This window comes from Dama dama, chromosome 7 (genome assembly GCF_033118175.1).
Source record: "Dama dama isolate Ldn47 chromosome 7, ASM3311817v1, whole genome shotgun sequence".
NCBI classification, from domain to species: Eukaryota; Metazoa; Chordata; class Mammalia; order Artiodactyla; family Cervidae; genus Dama; species Dama dama.
In genome coordinates, this window is record NC_083687.1 from 11,130,108 (window position 1) to 11,147,160 (window position 17,053).

A 17,053-nucleotide genomic window follows, 5' to 3' on the forward strand; every position below is an offset into this window, starting at 1 on the left:
TGTGCATAAGGATATAGAACTATCACTTGCCCCATGTTGAGGACACACGCACACACAACCCTCCCAAAAAACAGGCTTAGAGAAATACATGTTTCTTGTTCAAGGTCACAGGACACAGAGGTAGGAAGTGATGATGTAACCAAAAGTGGGTCCTGCTTGCTTGCCACTCAAGGCCACTTAAAAGCCATTAAAGAGGCCAGGTTGGTGGAAAGGAAAATTTGCTTTATTTTGGATGGGTAATTGCGCACTTGTCCAAAGGCCAACTCTAGTCACCTGTCCCCCTGGCAATCAGTGGGCAATAGCTTTTATAGGCTGAGGGAGGGGACTACTTGCAGAAAGAGTCAGCTCTATCATCTTAAAATTGGCCATCTTGATTGTTTTAAGTAGTTAATCTTCAGTTCCAGGGTCAGTTTGTTTCCATTTCTTTGAGGCCAGTTCTCAGAACTGTGGCAGCTTATGTCATGGCTATAGCCTGGTCATCATGTAGCTAAGTTTTCCACCTGGTGGGGGCTTCAGCGTCTATAAGACAGCTCACAGGATATGGCTCAGAATATTATCTATAGCCCTGGAGAAGGAATTAAAGCTTCTTGACTATGCTTAATGACTAAAGTATTATTACTTGGTCTCCTTTGACTCTCTTTCTTTGTTTCTGCATTTGCTCACTTCTCAGATGAAACCTGTTCTTTGGTTAAAGTTTTCCACAGAGAAAGCAGGCAGAGGACATAGAGGACAAGGACCATAGGGTCTTGCTCCATTTCAGTGGGACTGGACTCTCTGCAGAGCCTAAAGCCTTCCTGCCATCTCAGGCTGCCTCTGAACTGGAATCTTCCCTCTGGGGCCAAGGTCGGGGACAGGAAGCCAGAGCCCTGGATTCAGAGCAGTGAGAGGCAGGGTTCTGGCTCCCCCCACCCCACCCCTGTATTCTTGCCCAGAGAATCTCATGGACAGAGGAGCCCGGTGGGCTACAGTCCATAGGGTCAGACACGACTGAAGCGACTTAGCACACACTGCAGCCTGTTAGAATGCTTTGAGAGGCTTTCAAAAATCTATTTACGCAGGCCACACCCCAGATCTATTAAGTCAGACACTCAGTCGAGGGGTGAGGGGGAAGGCATTAGTATTTTGCTTCTTAATTTTTCTTGATGTGTGGTATACTTCACAGTGGGCTTCCCTCATGGCTCAGATGGTAAAAAAAAATCCACCTGCAATGCGGAGACCTGGGTCTGATCCCTGGGTTGGGCAGATCTCCTGGAGGAGGGCATGGCAACCCACTCCAGTGTTCTTGTCTGGAGAAGCCCCATGGACAGAGGTAGGTGCCTGGCGGGCTACTGTCCATGGGGTTGCAAAGAGTCAGACATGACTGAGCAACTAAGCACATACACAGCACATACTTAACAGTATAGGGTACAAATCTTAAGTTTCAACTCTATGTATTTTTACATGTGTGTGTAAATCCAGGTTAACTACCATCCAGATTAATAGGGAGAATACGACCACTACCCCAGAAGTCTCCTTTTCTGTCGATGTCCCACGCCCACTCCCAGATGCACCCGGTTCTGACTGATGTCACCACACGACGTTTTGGTTTGTGTCTGGTTCCTTGCCCCCTCCATCGTCAAGTCTGTGAGAATCCCCATCAAAGTCATCTGAACATAACTTGTTCATCCATTTACCAGTTGATGGACATCAAAGTGGTTTACAGTGTTTATAAATAAAGCTGCTAAGGATATTCTTAGACATGTTTCCTGGTCCCTGGGCAGTAGCAGTTTTAAAGCCACCAATGTTGAGATCCACCGACTCTGAGGAAGCTGTAAAATCCTGAGGGCTGCTGCAAGAGATGGAAGTCAGGGTCTAGGTCCCCCGGGCCCCCTGGAGTTCTCCCAGACTGGAAAATAATAAACCATGGCTTGTAGAGATTTTCTAGTTGCTGTTCTTTTCCTTTTGAGACTCCAGAGCCTTGAATAAAATCTCCTGGGTCAGAGGGGAGAGAGGGAGTCCTGGGGAGCAGGTGCCTCTGTGGTTAGTATACTAAATCACTTCAGTAGCGTTCAACTCTTGCGACCCCATGGACTGCAGCCTACCAGGCTCCTCTGTCCATTGGATTTCCCAGGCAAGAATCTTGGAGTGGGTTGCCATTTCCTTCTCCAGGTGATCTTCCCAACCCAGATTCTTTACCATCTGAACCACCAGGGAAGCGTGGTGGCCTCTATTTCTGCGGCTCTGGAAACAGTAGAGGGCACCCTCTCAGGGCCCAGGCACCAGGACGGTGAGGCCCTGGCTGCGACGACAGTGAGCCAGACATCCTCAGCAGACACCATCTAGAATAGCTTCCTAATCCTGTAGCATGGCACCTCCCACTCCAGAAGAAACCTCCTCAAAAGAGCCATCTGTGCTGCGAGTTTTCATTTATAGCTCCCACGGCATGTGTGAGTTTGTGATCTGTGACTAGATGGCTGCTGACACATTTCTGGACACACACACACGTCACCCACATCTGTTGCCATGAGGCTGAGGGTGTGATTTCTCCTCTAAGTGGAGCCCAACCCTCCTCTCCACCCGGGCAAAACTCTCCCGCAGCGCCTGCCACCTCTTTGCCTGTCATCGTTGGGGCAGCTCCTCTGACCTCACTCACCCAAAGCTGCCGTGATTACATTTCCTGCATTATTTTATAATGAGCAGTGTGGAGGTAAAAACAGCGCACAGGGTTTGGGGAATGCCACCTGTTGACAGCCTGCTGGATCTGTGGCCTGCGGAGGTGATCCACGCTGCTGTCAGGGTCTGATTTATCCATCGTCACCTGTAAACCTCTGAGCATTTCTTCTGCTCCCTTGTTTTCTTTTTGTCTTTGAGTGTCCATTTTGCAGCTGGAAAAGCAGAAGCGTGGGAAGCTTTGGAGTCTCAGCTCCACAAGGGCAGGGATTTCTGCCTGAGGTGCTCGCGGCTGGAGCCCCAGCAGCCTGGGACAGTGCATGGCCCACAGGAGAGGCTTGGTAAAGATTTCTGAAGGAAACGAATGGAGCTTGTGATGCATTTTGGTGGAAATGCCTGTCTCAGTATCCTCTTCCTGGACTTCCCTGGTGGTCCAGCAGTTAAGACGCTGCGCTTCCAATGCAGGGGGCACAGGTTCAATCCCTGGTCGGGGAAGTTCTGCCTGCTGCGCCATAAGGCCCAAAAAACCCAGAAAGTAAAATCAATATCCTCTTCCTGCTGGACCTCCTTCCTCAGCACAGTCCATCAGGACCAGCAGGGCAGCCACACTTTCCTCCCCATGGCCCGTAAGAGCCTCTTTATCTCTGCAACTGAGAGCACAGACTCCAAAGCTACAACGCCTGGTGCAGCCTCTGCCATTTTGTAGCGGTGGGGCCTTGGTTTCATCCTCTCTCTGCTGGAAATAACAATGGTACTAACATGGTGGAGTTGTGGGGAAGACTGAAAGAGTCTGTATAAATGATGCATTTGGAGCTATGCCTTTTGCACATGGCATATGCTCAAGAAAAGTTACTTATCAATATTACTTTTTTTAGCTTTTTTAAAAAAACTTAACTGAAGGCTATTTGGTTTACAGCCTTGTGTTGGTTTCTACCAAACATCAACAAGTATTGCTTTAAATAGAAAATAAACTTTCCCCTTTGTTTTAATGAGGTATGATTGACAAACAAACATTGTATAAATTTAAGGTTTGTGGCCTGATGGTTTGGTATCTTCTCTGAAAGGTCTTTTCAAATCTTTTGCCCATTTAAACTTTAAGTTGTGGTAAAATATATACACCATAAAGTGTACCATCTTTTTTTAAAATAAATTTTAAAAGATATTTACTTTTTATTATTTATTTGGCTGTGCCATGTCTTAGTTGGGGTACATGGCATCTTTAGCTGCAGCACTCGAACCCACACTTGTGGCATGTAGGACCTAATTCCCTGACCAGGAATCAAATCTGGGTCCCCTGTGCTGGGAGCACAGAGTCCTAGCCACTGGACCACCAGGGAAGTTCCTAGTTTTTCTATGCTGTGTAACATGTTATCACAAATGCAGTGGGCGAAAACAACACACATATATTATCTCTGAGCTTTCATAGGTCAGATGCCTGGGCACCACTGAGCTGATCTTCGTATTGTCAGGCTGCATTTTTGTCTGGAGGCTCAGCTAGGGAAGAATCTACTTCCAAGTTCATTCTGGTTGTTGGCAGAACTCATTTCCTTGCAGCTGCAAACTGTGGGCCCAAGATATTTCCTGGCCATTGCTGGAGATGGCCTTTAAATGCTAGAAGCTACCCCAAATTTCTTGTCATGTGGCTCTCTCCATAGGTTGTTCACAGCCTGGCTGTTTTCTTATTTAAGGCTAATAAGGGAAGGACTTTCCTTGGTGGTCCAGCAGTTAAGACTCCATGCTCCCAATGCAGGGGGCCCAGGTTCAATCCCGGGTCAGGGAACTAGATCCTGCATGCCACAAATAAGAGCCCACATGTTGCAACCAAGACCCACCAGCAGAGTCAAGTAAATAAATATTTTTAAAATAAATAAACAAATATTTTGTAAAACGACCAATAGAGGCGTATCCCCATGCATCTGCTAAGATGGAGTTTTAGATAACAAAACATGGTTATGGGGGTACCATCCCAGCACCTCTGCCATATTCTATGACCTGCAAGTTGCAGGTTATACCTACACTCGGGGGAAGGGAGTATATAAGGGTACAACTCATTGGGGGGTCAGTTAGGGTATGTTGACCATTCTCTCCATGTCCCCCCTTTACAGTTAATTTGTTGGAATATCTGGGCTGTTTGACCGGTGGAGTCCCCCTCGGTTTAGATTTTGCTGATTGCACACACAGTGCAGTTCAACCTGCTCCTTCGTCACCTGCATCTCTGGCAAACTGGCAACTGGACCCAGAGTGCTGACTGGACTCTGGTTGGATCCTTTAGGCAACATTCCAGGTGGCAGTGTGGTCTTCCCTCAGTAGGCACATCATGTCTGGCTGTCTCTTTTTTTGGGATGCTAGCAGTCGTGGCTGCTCAATGCTTATACCACTTAATTCACAGAGGGCAGCAAAATGATGATTCTATTATTTCATTTATTGGTTGAAATAATTTTTAAAGCAATGCTTCCTCTCATCTTCATTTGGTTACCCAGTGGCATAGGTCATATAGGGAAGACAGGATAAATGCTTGATTCATATCTATTATTTACCAGTTTCTAAGATAATAAATAGCTTTCCTATCAAGAGGACCAAATTAATTTTTAATAGCATTATGAACTTATGGGCTTCCCTTGTGGCTCAGTCCATAAAGAATCTGTTGCAATGCAGCAGATGCCAGTTTGATCCCTGGGTTGTGAAGATCCCCTGGAGAAGGGAATGGCAACCCACTTCAGTATTCTCCCATAGATGGAAAAGCCTGGCGGGCTACAGTCCATGGGCTCACAAACAGTTAGCCACAACTTGGAGACTAAAGCATCACTGGCAAGAACCTATAGATTAAAACATATTTGATGGATTTGAATCCATTGCCATTGTTATCGTAATTAAAGCTCACATGGGCCAGTGGGAGTCTCTTCAAACTGGTTTCTGAGTCCTTATGACATCCTATTAGTCTTGGAGAACTTCCTGCTAACTGCTCCATCAAGGTAGTCCAGTCTTCTCTTGTCCTTTAAACCTTCCTGTTCTAGACTTGAAACCAGGCATTTTTCCAAGAAGCCCTGACTTTAAAAGAAAAAAGTTTCCTCTTTCTTTTTAAAAAATATTTATTTCTTAAAAAAAAAAAATGTATTTCTTTGACTGTGTTGGGTCTTAGTTGCGGCACTTGGGATTTTCTTCACATCAGGCAGGATCTTTGGTCATGGTGGATGAATACTCTAGTTGCAGTGATGGGCTCCAGCCCTTGCGGGCTTAGTTGCTCGACCAGGGATCAAATCCACATCCCCTGTGCTGCAAGAAATCTTAATCACTGGGCCAATATGGAGTTCCCCTTTTCTTCTTTCTTTTTTTTAAAAATAAAATTTCCCCTGACTTCTTTTCATAGGAAATGTTACTTCAAAACCACAGTTTGGGTTCTGGGGTGCTCATTGCTGTAGAGTTGATCATTGTATCTTGCTTTCTGGCGGCCAGAACTCGCAAATGTATAGAATCCCTTGTGAGCTCCTCAGGTATGGGGAGAGATAGCTGGCGTGTGGGACCTTAGAGGCAATCAATTAATCACTGGCACATCCACGATTTTCTGGCCCTTCCCTTTCCTTCATTTCTGTAGCTCCATTTTATTCCACAGTCAGCAGTTTCTCCGTGGGGCAGGGAGCCTTGGAGGGGCTCTTTCAGGAGTTTATAGCAGCTGGACGGCTCAGTCCCTCCAAGCCCCTTGCTCTGAGGCACACCCCAGAGTCACCTGCTCTTCCCAAGCATGCCACCATGCTTCACCAGGAATATCTGCTGCTTATTTGGGGGTTTTCCTGTTCTCAGGTCACCAGATGCACCCCCCACCACCCACCTTGATTTTTTTCTGCTTCTGCCCTCAGATGCAAGTCTTGCAGCTGTCTCTGCATTGTCTTCGCCTTTGTATTTTAAGCTGCATGGAGACAGCGTGCCACCCAATGTGTTGTGAACTTTGCCTGTGGTTTTGGGCCACAGCTAGAGTCACTCGCTCAACTGGTGGCTGGGCTAGCCTGGAAGGTCCAGAGGGCCCCCAGTGGCATTTCTCCCACGTGTCTCCTAAAGGTCACACCCATCCCAAAAGCTGGATCAAAGCAAGTCACAAGACACGCCCAGATTTCAGGGGAGGGAGACTGGCCCCACCCCCGATGGGAGGTGTCTGTAGGGAGGAATGGGTGGGGCCATCTTTGGAGATTCCGACTCAGGCTGGTCTGAACAGGAGCCCAAGCTGATGCCTTAGGAGACTGGGACCAACTGAACTCTGCACCAGCCACTGAGCGGTGGGGTGGAGCAGGGGGTACGGGGGAGTGGCCTCCAGTCTCAGGAAGGAATTCCAGTGTTCGACTCTGCGGAACTCTACCCAGTATTTAGAGTTTCCACCTGGGGCTGCAGGGCACAGGGGGATGGGTGGTGCCCTCCTTTGCCCTCAGGGTTGGAGCTGTGGAAAGAAAAGGAATTAGCTTTTTCATCTTTCCGCCCTGCCCCTGTCACTTGCAGGCCCTGGAGGGCTGGCAGGACATATGGCCCTGCCAGTGGTAAATCGAGCCGGGAGTCCTGCCAGGGATAGCCAGATGGAGCAGGAAGAAGACACAGATCAACCCTGCAGCTAAGGCTCCCGGGTGGCATTGCAGCTCTGCGGGCCCGTTCCACTGGCCTTGGAGAGTCCATGCTGGGCCCCCTCCCTTGCCCAGGCCGCCTGGCAGAATAGCCTCTTGCGGTCTGCAGGGCCAGGACAGCTGAAGGGGAAGGCAGATGACTCAGCGACCGGTTAGGGCCACTCCAACAGTCACGATTCTGTCCCCACGTTGCTCCTCTCCCCGCATGGGGCTGAGCCTCCTGGCTGAGTTTGCAAACAAGTCAGCCTAGAGCCCTGACATTGTGATGGACAGAAGGCAGGGCATTTTCCCCTCTGATGCCTCAGCGTTTTTTCTGTGGCTGGCTGGGAGTGCCCGCCAGCCTCATGCCCTATGAGTTCCTCGTCCTCCACAATAGAAGTGGATGTCAGCAAATTGGAGAGCCATTCCAGCTGTCTTCCCTGCCTTCAAGGTGAAGATTTGACTTTCTGCCTCCAGGCAAATTCCACAGGCTGTGTTTCTCATCCTTAAGAAGCAGAAACAGGGAGTTCCGCCTGCCAGAATTCCCCAGATAGCTTTGCCGATGTCAGGAGGATCTGAGGGTGCAAAGATGAGCGTGGATGAGTCCCTGTGCATGTCATATCATAGGGCTTGTTCCCTGCCCCCCCCCCCCGCCCCCGACTAGATGTCATTGAGTTGTTTTGAACAGGGAAACATCTTACAGCTCTGATTCTCACAGTGTAACCCAGGTGTCACCAGGGGATCACGTGGGGAGCTTTACAAAATGTCAGTTTCCAAATCAAAACCACCAATGAAGGGGAGAGAGCACAGATAGCTGTAGAAGTCCCAGTAGGGGACTAAGAGAGACCTAGAGAACTTCGGAAGACCGCTCTGAGTTAATGGTCTCTTAAAGAAAGCCATAGGAATGTTGTGGAATGAAGCAGGCTTGCTAAACTATAATATAAAGCCATAAATAAAAGCACGAGATATGCCCCAGGCCATTTGTTGTTGTTTGGGGCTTCCCAGGTGACTTCCTGGTGGCTCAGACGGTAGAGAATCCACCTGCAATGTGGTAGACCTGGGTTTGACCCCTGGGTTGGGAAGATCCCCTGGAGAAGGGCTTGGCAACTCACTCCAGTATTCTTGCCTGGAGAATCCCATGGACAGAGGAGTCTGATGGTCTATAGTTGCAAAGAGTCGGACACAGCTGAGCAACGGTGAGTGACTGAGCACATATTTTTTGTTCTTTCATCTCAAAGTTATTTCCAATTCTTTTGGGACCCCGTGGACTGGGGCCCGTCAGGCTCCTCTGTCTCTGGGATTCTCCAGGCAAGCATAGTGGAGTGGGTTGCCATTCTCTTCTCCAGGGGATCTGCCCAACCCAGGGATCAAACTGGTGTCTCCTGCATTTGCAACCAGATTTTTTTTTACCACTAAGCCACTAGGTAGGTCCCATTAGGTGAAAGAAAAATGTCACCACCCTTCTACTGATTTGAATAAGTGCTATAATAATCCTAGTTTGACCTAAGGTCAGACACTCTCCTGCCCAACGCAAAGGAGGAGATAGTGATATAAGCCTGCATGCCTGGGTGTTAAGTTGCTTCAGGCATGCACCATTCTTTGCCACCCTATGTAGCCTGCCATGTGCCTTTGTCCATGAGATTCTCCAGGCAAAAATACTGGAGTGGGTTGCCATACCCTCCTCCAGGGGATCTTCCAGACCCAGGGGTCAAACCCGCATCTCTTGGGTCTGCTGCATCGGCAGGCAGGTTCTTTACCACTAGCGCACCTGGCAAGCCCTATGTAGGCTTGATGTCTACTCAACAGAGGTAGTCTTTCCCCCCTCCCCCATGTTCCTTTTACTATAAAATTGCAGCCCACATAATCCTCGGAGCAGAGCTCCCTAGCCCGCCTGCTTGCATCTCTCTCGTGAGTCTTATACTAATAAATCTGCCTTTTGCCTGTCACTTTGCCTCTTGCTGAGTTCCTTCTGCAGTGAGACACAAAGAATCTGAGCCTCCGTCAGTGCAGACATCAGGTGAGTGATTCCAATGAAAAGATCATGAGTTCAAGTCCCAATCCGAGTTTTGGCTGGGTTCGAGTCCCTGTGTGAGGTCTGTGCTTTCACCATGAGATACCACCTGACACCCATTAGGATGGTTACTATTATAAGAAAAATAACAGAAAACGATGTGTGTGGAGTAGTGGGAACCCTGGTGCATTGTTGGTGATGATGTAAAATGGGGCGGTCACTATGGAAAAACAGTATAGAGGTCTCTCGAAATATTAAAAATAGAATTACCCTATGATTTAGCAATCTTATTCTTGGGCATATGCCCAAAAGAATTGAAAGTAGGCTCTCAAAGAGACATTTGTACACCCATCTTCATTCCAGTATTATTCACAATAGCCAAGAAGTGGAAGCAACCCATATGTTCATCAGTGGATGAATGGCTAAAGAAAAAGTGGTACGTATGTATGTGATGGGATATCACGCAGCTTTAAAAAGAAGGAAATTCTGTCACGTGCCACAGCACAGATGAACCTCAAGGACATTAGGCCAGTCACAAAAGGACAAATACTGCATGATTCCTCTCATAGGAAGTACCTGGAGTAGTCAAAATTATAGAAACAGAAAATAGAAATGGTGGTTGCCAAGGGCTTCCCCGGTGGCGCAGTTGGTAAAAAACCCACCTGCCAATGTAGGAGACTTGGGTTCGATCCCTGGGTTGGGAGTATCCCCTGGAGAAGGAAATGGCAACCCAACCCACTCCAGTATTCTTGCCTGGAGAATCCCATGGACAGAGGAGCCTGGTGGGCTGCAGCCCACGGGGTCACAAAGAGTCAGACATGACTGAGTCCACATGCATAGGTACAGAGTTTCAGTTTTGGAAGATGGAAGAGTTCTCGAGATTTATTGCACAACAATGTCAATATACTTAACACTACTGAACTTAACACTTAATGAAGATGGCAAATTTAATGTTGTGTGTGTTTTTTTACCACAATGGCTTGTTGTTGTTTTTTTCCCTCTTCTTTAAAGGGAGCTAATTTCCATTTGGAAATACAAATATTAAAAAAAGAGCGGGGGGCGGGGGGGGCAGATTCCTGGGCTTTGCCAGATCTTCAGAATCATAATCCCTATAGAAGAGCCTTAAGAAGCTGCCTTTTAAACAAATCCTCAAGTAATTCTTAAGCCCACTAATATTTCTTGTCTTAGAGGTCATGCTTAAGAAAACTGGCTCTGAAGGGAGCTTCCCTCGTGGTCCAGTGGCTAAGCCTCCATGCTCCTGGTGCAGGGGGCCAGGGTTTGATTCCTGGTGAGGGGAAATAGATCCTGCATGCTGCAGCTAAAGGTCCCACAGCTAAGACCTGGTGCAGACAAATACATAAAATAAGTATATATTTAAAGAAAAAAGAAAACAGGCTTGAACTCAAACTGTTAGGCAACCAAAGCAACCCTGGAGAAACACCTTGGTTTTCTCATCTGCCTAATGGGGTTCACGGGAGTGTTGTGAGGATTCAGTTAGTTAATAATCACAAGGCTTCTGATCCATGTGTATATCATGGATCAAGTGCCCCCTTTTGCCTGAATGGGTCAGGGAGGTGCCCTGTCTAAGCTCTCTCCTCCGTGCAGCGCCAGCGTCAGGAGGAGCCGCCTCCCAGGCCACGGTCACGGGCGCCCCGCTCCCTGGGGGCCAGGCCCGCGGTCGGGGGTCCTCAGCTCCTTTCTTGACTCGCTCCATTGCATGTGGGGCGAAGGGGACAGATGGGCCTCAGCCGCTCCGTGTCCTGCCCAGCTGCAGGGCCGCTGCAGCTTCGGCCATCTGGGATCAGGACCCCAGAGGCAGAGCGGAGAGAAGGAAGTGCCACACTCTCCTTCCTAGACCAGACCCCAAGTTTCCAGGAGAAAAAATCCTTCCCTTCAGGAGGTGGAGGTGCCTCCACCCACTGTTTGTGGAGCTCCAACTCTGTCCTCGTAGGATTGCTCATCCTTCTGACAACACAACGAAGTGACCCTGTTTGGTCCATTTTTCAGATGGGAAGGCTGAGCCTGGGGGAGATCCACTGGGGCCCAGGCTTCCTCTCATGCAGTCAGCCCGTGGCAGAATTGGGGTGAGGGCTCAGAACTGCCTGGGCCCAAAGATGTGTAGGCTTATCCTGGAGCTGCTGCTGCTGCTAAGTCGCTTCAGTCATGTCCGACTCTGTGCGACCCCACAGACGGCAGCCCACCAGGCTCCCTGTCCCTGGGATTCTCCAGGCGAGAACACTGGAGTGGGTTGCCATTTCCTTCTCCAGGGGATCTTCCTGACCCAGAGATCAAATCCACGTCTCTTTAGGTCTCCTGCATAGGGAGGCAGGTTCTTTACCACTAGCACCACCTGAGAAGTCCACTGGCATGAAGACATAGAGCCAAATGGAACAGAGTAGAGAGCCCAGAAATGAACACTTGTAGATATGATCAAATGATTTCTGACAAGGCTACCAAGACTGCACAGTGGAGAAAGGACAGTCTCTTTAACAAGTGGGGTGGGAAAACTGGATATCCACACATCAAAGAATGAAGCTGGACCTCTACCTGACACCATGTACAAAAGTTAACTCAAAATGCATCAAAGACCTAAACATAGGAGCTAAAACTAGAAAACTCTTAGAAGAAAACAAAGGGGAAAATCTTCATGACATTGGATTTGGCAATCATTTCTTTGCTATGACATCAAAAACACAGGCAACAGAAGAGGGAAAAAAAAAAGGTATATTGGACTTCATAAAAATTAAAAACTTTTGGGAATTCCCTGACAGTCCAATCGTTAGGACTTTGCGTTTTCACTGCCATGGGACCCAGGTTCAATCCCTGTTTGGGGAACTGAGATCCTACAAGCTGTGCAGTACAGCCAAATAAATGAATAAAAATTAAAAACTTTTGTGCACCAAATGACACTATCAAGAGAGTATGGAAGGGAGAGGCAATGAAGGGAGGGGATTATAAGGTACAAACTATTAGGTATAAAATAAGCTACAAGGATATATTGTACAACATGGCCAATATTTTATAATAGCTATAAATGGACTATAACTTAAAAAAATTGTGAATCACTATATTGTAAACCTGTAACACAGGCGAAGAAGGAGCGGACAGAGGATGAGGTGGTTGGATGACATCACCGACTCAATGGACATGAGTTTGGGCACACCCAGGGAGATGGTGAAGGCCAGGGAAGCCTGGCACAATGCAGTCCATGGGGTCGCAAAGAGTCAGACATGGCTTAGTGACGAAGAACAGCAACAGCTTAGGGGCAGAGGGCATGTGGTCAGCCTGACCAGAAGTGGTGCTGATGATGCCACCAGGCCATCAGGACAAGGGGAGACTAGGAGAATTTTCTACCCCATGCAATAGAAAATTGCTCCAGAGATGATCTTGTCTTAATACCATTTACTCCAGAAAATATTTTCTCAATGATGTTGAACTTGGCACCCAGCACTTGTTTAGGTATTCTGCCCGCATTTAAGGTAATAATGCCACTAGGTGGCAACGGTGTGAAGATCCTGAGGTCCCTTCCAGAGCAGATTCACTAAGGATCATCTCAAACGTCCTCGCTTTTTTTACTTAGAGCTGCCTCACCAAAGGACCCACTGAGCATCAGTTTCCTCATTGGTAAAATGAGATAATAGTACTAAGATCATGTAAAATACTCCTGTGCATAGTAAGACACTCGGTTACTTTGCTTCTTTCGTAGCTGAGTGATTATGAGCCTGCCTTTTGAAACCACTTTGCCTGGGTTTGAATCTCAGCTCCACTACTTACCAGCTGTGTGACCCTGGGCAAATTATCTAGCCTCTCTGGGCTTTAGTTTCCTTGTTGGTAAATGGGGTTATTAATTGTACCTACCCCTGGTAGTTTATATGTGATGTGTGTCAGGTGTTTAGAAGTGCCTGTGGTCCAAGAAATGTACTCTGAGTTTGCCATTGTCTATGTATATGAACATAGACACATACCAAGGGGGAGACACATACTCACCCTTGAGAGAGGGTTCACCCTCTCAAGCATAGTCTAACAATAGGCACCTCCTATGATTGAGTGCCTTGTCAAGATCATATGTCTTCAGGACATTTTTAACTCTCCTAGCATGAGTCACGGACAGAGAAAGCCACAACTCCAAGACTCCTGACACCCTGGTCTCTGGATTTAAGACACAGCTGAAAAAAAAAAAAAAAAAAAGACGCAGCTGACAACAGCTTCTGTCCACCAGGCAGGTGATGGAAATCGGTTTGCAAGTGTGAAGCCAGCTGGTGGGAAGATAAGGAGGGGAGGATTTTTGTCCCTTGGGGGTGTCCTGCTCACCTCTGTCTATTGTTGGGAGGCAGCTCAGAAAATAAAACACCCTGGGGCTACTGGGCCAATCACTTTCCCAGATCCATGGGACCCACCTCCATGCAGATCTGCAGGGCAGGTAGAGGAATCTGGTGACCACAGCACCTGACCAGAAGTCAGACCTGTTTTTAGCCCAGCTCTGTCACTGATGTGCTGTGTGACCTTGAACAAGTCATGTTTCCTCTCTGGGCTTCAGAGTCCTGCTCTGCCAAAACTGGGACACACTTTCTGCCCTTCCTTTCTAACCAGAGATGTGGTGAGAACAGAGAAACTCCTCAGAACATCACCTCCTCCTGGAAGCCTTCCATAACGGACGGAACGAAAGGGAATTCAAATCCTCCCCACTTCCCTCCATCTTTTCCAGGCTAAACATGTGTTAGTAACCACCAGTTTGCTCATGCATGGATTTCCACATTCATGTTCAGGGCTGGTCAGCCTTCCTGTCTACGTGTCCTTTCTGTTTTGCTTGCAAAACACCTCTGCAGTGCACCATGCCTGCCTCCTTGCTCCAAATGAAGAGTCTAGCAGAGGAAGCCTCTGAGGGATGGTTTGGGGCTCTGGGTGGGAAATGACGGTCCCATGGAATCCCAGATGGATCAGAACTTAATGAGACTGAAAATAGCAAGTTTTGGGGAAGATCAGAGAAAAGCTCTTTAGAAAAAAACACTCTGAAAAGTGAAAAGAGGGAATTCCCTGGTGGTCCAGTGGTTATGACTCTGGGCTCTCATTGTTGAGAGCCCTTGTCAGGAAACTAAGATCCTGCAAGTCTTACAGCAGGACCAAAACAGAAAAAGAAAAATAAAACTGAAAAGAACTATGAAAATGAGAGAAAGTCTTAGTCTCTGGATGGGGCACAAAACAATAAGAGAGGAAGACGGGGAGGGGGTTAGTTTAACTTTGATGAACCTAAGTTTTGCAATCAGAAGATCTAGAAGGAACCTACTTTAATTTTAGGAAGCATGGAAGTTCTGTGTCAGTTTCCAAAATAACATTTTATTTTTGATTACACGTGAGCAAGGGATGTAGTGTGTGTGCATTCATGCATGTGTGTGTATATGTGTGTGTGTGTTTTCCACTCATTTTTTTCAGGGCTTGGGGCTGCTAAGATCTTCATTTAATGCTGCTAAGGTCTTCATTTAATGCATACTTTTAACTTCAAATGGAGTAAGCCCAGCTCATCTGCTCTGTCATCGCCTCTCCACAATATCTCCCCACCCCCCATAATCTGCCTGATCCGGTCTCCCCCTCCATGACCCTCCCCATGACTGCTCCAAGCTGGTTCAGCTTCTGTGACCCTCCAGCGTCTCTGAGCACACCTCTCCTGAATACCAGTGCCCCTTCCACTCTTGCCACCCTCCACCAAATGCCCAGCTGCCAAGGGACATTGAGTGTTCCATGCTCCGGACTTCACTGCCTTTCCAAAACTCACCCCTCTGGGCTCCATCTACACCAGATCCCCTGATGACACGTGTACAGTAGGGGAGGGGGCAGATGTTCTAAGCTTTCCATCCTGGTTGCACTTTAAGACCCTCTTGGGGAATTAGCCTCTCACATTATGAAAGTTCTGTCTAACAGGAATTTCATAGCTCTGGAGGAGACCAAAAGGGAGAGATTTGAGGGTGCATGTAGTTAAAGACAATATAAGAGACACCAATTATTACACAACTGTTTGGTTCTAGGCGCTTATGCGAGATGCTTCACCTTCTTTATCGAATTCCAATTCCAACTGGATATCGAATATCCAATTCCAATATTTAATTCCAATTCGACCAGTGAGACAAGTGTAATTATAATAAAGAAAATAAAATTAACTAAGTACTAACACGCCAAGCAGTTCACCTGAATTGTCTTGTGTAATACACAACCCTTGACGTAAGAACTGTCATTGTTGCATTTTCTAAATGAAGGAACCAAGCAATCAACCAGTTAAGTAACTTGTCACACAGCTATTAAGATGAGGAGGTTGAAACACAGGTTAAGTGACATGCCCATCTTTACCCAGCAAACAAGCGATTGAGGAAAGTGTATTTTCCCCTTATATGCTCATCACGCCTCCTCCTGTAGCAAGAGAAAATTCCAGGTTGAGGTGAGGGCAGCTGGGGACCAGGAACTGCTAGGGTGGAGATGGGAGGGGTACTTTGTCAGCTCATACCCCTGGCATGGACGGTGTCCAGGAATGTTTCAGGACCCCAGCTCCAGACATCTGCCAAAAGTCCTCTGGTTTTGTGAGCCTCTCCTAGTAATCCTTCCTTGGCTCCTGCCCCATCTGATTGTTCCAGCTGTTGTTCAGAATTTCAGCTGTCGTTCAGCACCTCCTTGGAATGCTGCCTCCTCCAGGAAGCTTCCTGGATTCCTTTAACCCAGAGCCATCTGACCTTCTCTGGAACATTGTCCACTCACCTGGCTGTCCTGTTCATCCTTGGGGTAGGTACCGTCAACTGGACTTCCAACCAGGTGTTGAGTTCCTTTAGGCTCTAACACCTTATGTGTGATAACTGGTCAGAGAATTCTTTCTGAAGGAACAGGAGCTGCACTTGGGCGTTCCCCTGGGTCACTGGGGTCATGGATTTCAGTGCCTCTGGTGAGGGGGAAAGGTGAGGGAGGGCAGGAAATACAAATGTGTGACGCGTTCAGTTGCCAACATCAGGGAGTGGTGAGGTCTGCGGCAAACCAGAGTCTGCATGCTTACCTGAGGGGCTTACCATCAAATTCACTTATGCCTGCTCCCCACAAATGGCTGGGGCCTATTCTCACCCTGACCTCCCTCACTTTCTTTCCCTTTCTCAAGCTTTATTTTTCTACTTTGTGCATATCACTTTATTTTTAAAGGAATTTATTTTATTTTATCTTAAATATTTATTTATTTGGCTACATTGAGTCTTAGTTGTGGCACTGGCTTCTCTAGTTGCAGCATGCAGACTGAGTTGCCCCTTGGCAAGTGGATCTTAGTTCCCCAACCAGGGATTGAACCCCCATCCACTGCATTGGAAGTCAGATTCTTAACCACTGGATGACCAAGGAAGTCCCTAAAGCATACTTTATATACTATTTATTATGTTTAACATCTGTTGTCCCTCACAACATGAGTAACTTAGGGCAGAGATTTTGTCTATTTGTGTGTGTGTTTTTTTTTATGGTTAGCTTTTTTTTTTAGCAATAAATTATTTTAAATTAATTTTTATTGGAGTATAGCTGATTTACAGTGGTGTTAGTTTCTGATGTACAGCAAAGTGAATCAGTTGTACAAATACATATCCCCATTACATATACACACATACTCTATTCCCGTACAGGGCATTAGAGAGTATTGAGTAGACTTCCCTGTGCTATGCAGGGGGTGTTTATTAGCTCTCTATTTTATGTATAGTAGTGTGCTATGTCAATCCCAGTCTCCCAATTTATCCCCACCCCAGTTTGGTCTGTTTTGCACTCTGCTGCAGTCCAGCCGCTCCTCACTGCCCTGCATGAA